Source organism: Sphaeramia orbicularis, chromosome 24 (assembly GCF_902148855.1).
Source record: "Sphaeramia orbicularis chromosome 24, fSphaOr1.1, whole genome shotgun sequence".
Classification (NCBI taxonomy): Eukaryota; Metazoa; Chordata; class Actinopteri; order Kurtiformes; family Apogonidae; genus Sphaeramia; species Sphaeramia orbicularis.
The window spans coordinates 24,645,236-24,653,128 of NC_043979.1; positions in this window are offsets into that span (position 1 = coordinate 24,645,236).

Genomic DNA, 7,893 nt, shown 5'->3' on the forward strand with positions numbered 1-7,893 from the left:
ATATAGGACTATGCCAGCCATTGTCCTTGACCTATTTGTTTTATAGCATTTTTTCCCCATTTATTTGCTATTTTGTGTGTATTCGGAAAAAATGGTACAAATCTAAAGATGATGTGTAAGAAATGATGGTTATAGACATAAGATAAACAACAGAATTTATAACATAACCAAGAAATACATGCTTTAAATTGATTGAGGTATGAGTATTAGTTATTATATTTGAAGATATTATTGAAGATGGACTTAAAAGCAACAATTACCATATTAACTAAAACTCTCACCCATGTAATAAACAGCACCTAAAAAAAGGCCTTCTCTTAGTTAAGGCAAAAAAAAAAAGAAAAAGAAATGACTAAGAATCTAAGGGATTGCCACGTGAAAGATCATACAAATAAATCCCCTCTTTACTCTCTGTTTTTTTTTTTTTTTCATATTTGCAACTTCAGATGTGACTGATTTGAACAGTTTTAGTTAATTTTACATTCACAAACACAGATTTCAAGATTTATCATTTCTATTTCATGTTGTTTATTTTCTTTTATTCATTTTCTCAGCTTAAAATAAAATATGTTGAAATGGTATGATATAGAAAAAGTGCAATCACTGTAGTTTTATTTATGTACTGTTGATGTGATTTGTATAGATCAAAATTTTAAAAAAATGATGAAACAGCTGTAAAGGTTGCTTAACACTCCAAAAAGAATCTCCTACATCTCTCAGCATTAACGCATACATATCTCCATCGGAATTAGCCCAAAAACTGAAACTGTAAGACTTGGATGAAATGACAAATCGATGATGCAAGTTACAGGAATGACAAACATCATCTACCAGTGCTTTTTCAGAGATTAAATACGTCATTCGTGACACATGGCATTTCCGCTGCCTTGATGTGCGCTGTTTACACCCAGTGTCTGAGTAAAAAAGCTCCTGTGTGACCTTGGCAGTGTGTCACTCTGGCATCATTTCCACGCTCACTCCCATTCCTCAGACCTTACGTTAAGTTTGTAATATTCTGGATGTTGTTGATGTCCAGAGTTTGAAGGAATCCCTTCCTGTTGGATGCGAAGCCCCATTTCCTTAAAGACTCAACATCAAAAATGAGACACATGGAAATGACTCACACAGTGGTCCCCAGAGTTCAGACACTTCAACTAAAGTACCATGTTGACAGGTTCAAAACAGGATATGGACTGTATAGGTCTCTGCTTATTACAGATGGTGGAATACTTGAGAGCAGTGATAGCTGAACGCTCTGATAAGAAAATACAGTCGCTATAGTCACGTATCCACTGTGAGCTACAAGTATGTTTATGGTCTGAACTCATAACCAGGCATCAACTAATAATGTCAGGACTTTTCTGTGGAAGCAAATCGGTCTCATCAGAGTTTGAATTTTGAAAGTTTCTTAACAAAAATGACACACAAAGTCAGAATGTATATTGTCCAGAAGTTCTACTCTAAGTGCTCACTGTAGTTAGACTCCTTAGTTTGGTCATTTTTGCCTCTGCATATTAATATTACACAGTTTGCACTTTCACAGGGCAGTTTTCCCAGGGTGTTTGAAACTAAGAATCTATAAAACACTCATTAATTACAATAGACCGTGACCTTATAGGCTAACTTACGCCATTTATAAACTGACCAATTTCTGCTTAGTAGGGGGATAATAACTGTACAGCTAAGAGGGCTTAGACCAAGGCTCAAATAAACATGAACAGAATCAGTGGTAATAGCAGGGTGTAATATTCACTGACATGTGCAAAGTGCAGTGAGAAAAAATGATCTTATTTAATTATTTAGTAGGTCTACAGGTAATTAAGATGGAGATAGATAGATAGATAGATAGATAGATAGATAGATAGATAGATAGATAGATAGATAGATAGATAGATAGATAGATAGATGATTCCTCTAGCTGACCTCATCTAGTGGTGACTAGAGGAACTGCAGCTCCAAACTCTCCAGTCTGAAGCTCATGCGTTCTATCATCTATCATTGGATACTACGCTATTCATCATCTATAATAAAAAAAAAAAAAAAGTCTATATAAATTCACTTTAAAGGGTTTATTAAAGGGTTGTGGTAATCGGTTGTAAGTTTCATTCTGCCACAGAGGAAACATGTCTGGTATTGTGTTATTTTTATTTCTTTTTTTTAAAATTGTATCTTCAAGAAACAGTTTGTCCATCAAAACAAGTACAATAAATCCATATTCCTGCCTTATGATACTGAAAATTGATAATTTTACTGAAATCCTCTCAGTTGTGTGGACAGAGTTTGACTGTGTCATCATTACAGGTGTTCCAATGCTATTTTTAGAAGGCACCTACGGTGGTAGTATAAGGAATTAGCAACTGTTTACTCTATGATTGTGTGCTTTTTAAAAAAAAAAAAATACTGGTGGCCGAAATGATCAAAAATCAGAACATGTAAAAATCAGAACACTTGGCATATTGAAGAGGTTTCATCTTTTTTTTTTTTTTTTTTTCTTAATTTATTAACTGGCTAGTAAATATCCATGAAGTGAAATATCTACAAATCTATCATTATGAATTTGATTTGGGTCATTTTCCAAAAAGAAAACAAGCTAGACCTATTTCATTGTCAGTGTCACTCAATCATGTTCCATCACAGAAGAAGCCAAATTACTTTACGTTTATGTTAAATTTATTGTATTTCATTACTTTTTCTGTGATTCTTGCTGTTTATTTGACTGTTGATGTTTACACCCAACTGACTCTGTAAAGCCCTTTGAGATAACCTTGTTGTGATATTGGGCTATACAAATAAAATTGAATTGAATTGAGTTGAATTAATGACCGTTGATGGGTGCATATGTAGTTGATTTCTTGCTTTTATTGTTTTTGTTTGTTTGTTTGTTTTTTACTTGAAAGTTTGAGACAAATAAACTAAACTAAACTTATTTAATTTTACTTGTGTAATTATTGTCAGGTGTGATCAAAACTGGTGATGTAAAACTAATGGTAAAACTGATGTAGAGTCTTAGATGTGTGATTCTGCTGCATGTACAAGGCCTATCCTGCTCATTATGTTAATATTAAAATGGATAAAAACAATACTCACTTCATCTGATATGTGCAGTACTCAGAGCAACGGTCTGCATGTTTCATGAACATTATGGAATGGAATCATGTTTTAGAGGCAAAAAAGGTCAGTATTATCAACTCTCTCAGATGTTCTAATATTTTGGCCACCAATGTATGTTTCTTTCTTTATAGTTTTCACTACATTTAAGAGTTACTGTAACTTCGATGTCATGATTTCCTGTGTGCCATATTTAATTACTTTATTGTATTTATATGTCAAAAATGAAATTTGACGGAAAAAAAAATCAAGTTTAAATGTTCTATTTAAATCAGTTAAGTAACAGAATGAAAGAACTGTTGGACACTTAAAACCTCAGTAATACTGTCTTCCATTTACTTGCAGACTAAAATTAGTGAACATTAATAAAAAGGTGGTTGAGTATTGGTGTTGTGAGCTCATTCACAGAATGTACAAAACATGCACAGAAATTTGTGTGCACAGACTTGCACAAAACAATCCATCCATCCATCCATTCTCTTCCGCTTATCCGGGGCCGGGTCGCGGGGGTAACAGTCTAAGCAGGGATGCCCAGACTTCCCTCTCCCCAGACACCTCCTCCAGCTCTTCCGGGGGGATCCCGAGGCGTTCCCAGGCCAGCCGAGAGACATAGTCTCTCCAACGTGTCCTGGGTCTTCCCCGAGGTCTCCCCCCGGACAAAACACAAAACAAGCATTATAAAATCAGAAACACACAGGCTGATGTATTAAAGTTTTCACATTACACACATGTTGATTAGGCGTTGATTTTTTTTTTCTTTCCATTTTATTTATTTATTTAGACAGGGATAATGCACAATATACATTAACCTGAAACAGGAGAGATGTAGTGTACTAATTTCCACCTGTAGTCCCTGGGCAGGCTGATGTTATCATTAAAAAAACAGACATTAATAAAAATTAAAACATACAAAAAGCAGTATAAAATGCATTTCTATAACCCCATCTATATAAAAAAAAATCCTTTACATTCAACCATTCACTCTTAATTGTCCCCCTGCAGTCTGTCACACACACTCTAAGCATGTTTGCATGATCTTTATGTTAACATCAGTTTCATTGAATCTAGCTGAAACTGAGAAACACAAACATGTCTGTCTGTTCCCTCTGCTCTATGCTAATACCAATCGGACACATTCATACATCTTTAAATTAAGACGGATAAACCCTTAATAAAAGTGGATAAATATAACAACGTTTAAATTAACAGTGTCCCTTGGTTTGTGCCGTTAAGTACAGGAGGATTTGTTTGGAACATGGGATTGTGTAAAAGTGCAGTCAGGGTTTCTCTCAGTTATATTTACACATGCTCTGGAGTGATCCTACTGTGACCTCGTCATGACATGTAGAGGTTAAAAAGGTAAAGCCTGTCTGCCCAAACAATAATACATAGTTTAAGAACATTAGAGAAAAAAAAAAAACATCTTTTTTTAGATTAGATTTTTCAGGGGAATATATGTCAAAGTTAAATATTAATATCAGAAAGATTTGACTACAAAACAAAGTCCTTATTTATTTTTATCTACTTATCTTTTTGTTTCTTCTAACATTTTTTTTTTTTACATGTTTGTATTCACCACTGTACCTTATTCAGTGCTATCTGGCATTTCATTTTACCATGTTTCAGCATAATCTGAACTGATGTAATTATATAACATACTTAGCAACTGACACCATGACAGAATCCATTAAGTAAGAGTATTTATCCCAGTTTCATTTCACCTTTTAACTTGGGTTCATACAGTACCTGCAGCTTTTACTCTTTACCTGCTGCTGATTATCAAGGCTTGTGTTCAGCTTTCATCTTCCTAGGTGTAATGCTTTTGCAGGACTGTGACAGCGGTAATCTTGCTACACAGCAGGTTGCACACTAATAAGCCTTGATATTTTAACTGCAACCAGGAGGAGGAGGAGGGAGGGTAAGCCTGGACAACAGTGCACACGTGTTAGCTCAACAGATGATGAGCCTCAAGGCATCCTGCTGTGACTGTGATCCAAAATGCATCTGCATGGCAAGGCTATAGACGTCTGACAGTACATAAGCATTTTTAATTCCGTTTAATGTAGACTGGGAGTTTTGGCGGCTTGGCGGTACTTTAAACACTGAAAGGCTTGTGTTGGATATTGTCATGTGTGATTTGTCTACTCTAACTGATGAGAGAAAAGCAAATGTTATTTTAATGGTAACATAAGTGATGTCAAACTGAGTTTAGTTCAGGGACCACATACAGTCCAATTTGATCTCAAGTGGGTCGGACCAGTAAAATAATAACATAATAAACTCTAAATAATGTCAACTCTAAACTTTTTTTTGTTTTAGATTGAAAAAAGTATGATTACATAATAAAAATGTTTACATCTACAAACTATCCTTTAAAAAATGCGAATAACATCCATAACCATGAACAGAAAAATAAATGTTGTTTTAACAATATTACACCTGAGCTCATCTCACATACATCTGCATTTCAGATCACAGTGGATCTACAAAGGCACATAACATTTAGTAACAAGCATATTTTTAATTAAAAAAAAGAGTTTAGAATTTGAAGTGGTTACATTTTTTATGGGTTATTGTGTTGTTATTATTCTACTGGTCTGACCTACTTGAGATCAAATTTGGCTGTATGTTGCCCCTGAACTACAATGAGTTTGACATCCTTGTATGTCATAAATTCATCCTGTTGTGATCTGGTTTTGGCTGTCTCAATTTTTCTAAGTCTTTCTGAGCTGATTCAAGTGGTTATAGCTTTTTTTTTTTTTTTTTTTAATGGGTGGTGTAATAGAGATTAAGAGAAATGTGCAATATTATCATGTGCGGTAGCTGCAATAGGAAATGTGTAATACAGTTATGTGTAACAGTGACAGAGAGGTATGTGCAAAATAACAGTGTGCAATAGCGATAGAGGGATGTGTGTAATAGAAACAAAGAGATATTTGCAATATACTCATGTGCAAACCTTAGCTAATACTTGGTGGCTGGCCTTGGTCCCCCTGCTTTTGTTTGTTTTGTACTCTATGTGTTGTTGTTTGTTTTTCTTTTCGTATGTCTTAGTTCAGTTATGGTATGATATTATCTGTAAGTTGCTTTTTTTTTTTTCTTTTTTTACCTGCCTGGAAATTAGCCATCTCATAACCCGGACTGCTGCAAAAATAATTAGACTACAAACTCCAAATATGCAAGACCAAAACAGCAAAGCCATCACACACATGCAATATCACAGGGCACCACACACCTACTCAACTGCCATTTCCAACTGGAAGGCCATCTGGAAGGAGATTCAGCAGCATCAGATGCAATAAGGCCATCTCCACCTTAAACAAAGCAAAACCATACACATAACACACTTTACATGCTTCCCCAGTCTCTTTCAAATGAAATAAATGTTTGACTATGTTTGTATGTCCCCCCATATCATGTGTCCCCCTTGTTCCACCCTATGTGTCTATGATATGTGTGCCTTAACCTGCTGTACTCTATGTGCCTTTAATATGTACGTTGAAATTTAATGTTATTTGATGTCTGTCTGCTTAACCCATACAGACCCAGTGCTACTTTTGTGGCAGTTCCCCGATGAATTTTTCTCTATATTTAACTTTTCTTAAGTGATTTATCACCATTTATTATGATATTATCCTCTGTATTTTACATTTTTTCAATGAAAACCAGGTATTTTCCTATATTTAATTCTCTGATCATGTAGATGTTCATAAAAGCTCATATTACAGTCGATTGTCATAATATCAGAAACAGAAAAAAATGAAGAAAATATGACTTTTTCAACAAAATCTATCATTAACTGAACATAAGCCAAATGTCTCCATCCATTGTCATTGATCCAACTCCATGGGTTTTACTGGTGAATCAACGTTGTAGAAGATGACGGTGTTTTCATGGTAACTACAGAGCCTCTGAACATCCAAATGGGTCATATCTGATCACCATGAAAAGATGATAAACTTCATTTTACACCAATAATTTACATGTATTGATAGGATTAGTGAATCACCAGGTATTTAACATTTTAGATCGGTAGATATCAGTAGATATGCCTATGCAAAGCAGGAAATCAAGATGCATAAGATCTGTGAAGACGAATTTCCTTAAGGGGACAATAAACAAACTAACAACATGGCTATAATCTCTTGTATTTACGTGTAAATGTTCATTAATATGAACTGTCCCAATTTAAAAAATAAATTAATCAATTCTACAGAGTCAGTGAGAGGAGGTGCCTTACTTGAACAGGAAAAATTGACTCAGAAAACAAAACCCTCAGCAGTTTCTCAGCAGTTTTGTGACTCAGCTGAGGGTCTCTCACTGTTTTCTCCCATGAGTCAGGTGTTAAATCTGCCCACGTCAAGCCAGCCCCACCCCACCCTGACCCATCAAGCTCCTTTAGACAGAAGACAGATGGTGGCATGATGACTCGCCCCAGCCTGTGTGTCCAGGCTTGGTCAAAGCATGTGTTCCTATGATTAAGAACTTCTTGCATCTCCCACCATTATAGGGAGGGGTCTGCATGTAGTCTGTTACACTGAGATAAGGGTTAGCCTTCATGTGTTCTGTGCCAGGTCTTTTGTCCTTGAAAAAAAGTAAGCTGACCCCAAGTTATATTTAGACAGGGAAAGTATCTAAAATAGCTGCGCATACTTTTCCAGTGTGTTTATGAAAGGTGAAGATGCCTATGGAATAAACAAGGAGTGCATGTGGCCAGATATATCTTTGTGTGATTGTAAAGAGTGAGTGATTTCAATCTTGTGCACTCAATTTGTTTTTTTCTCC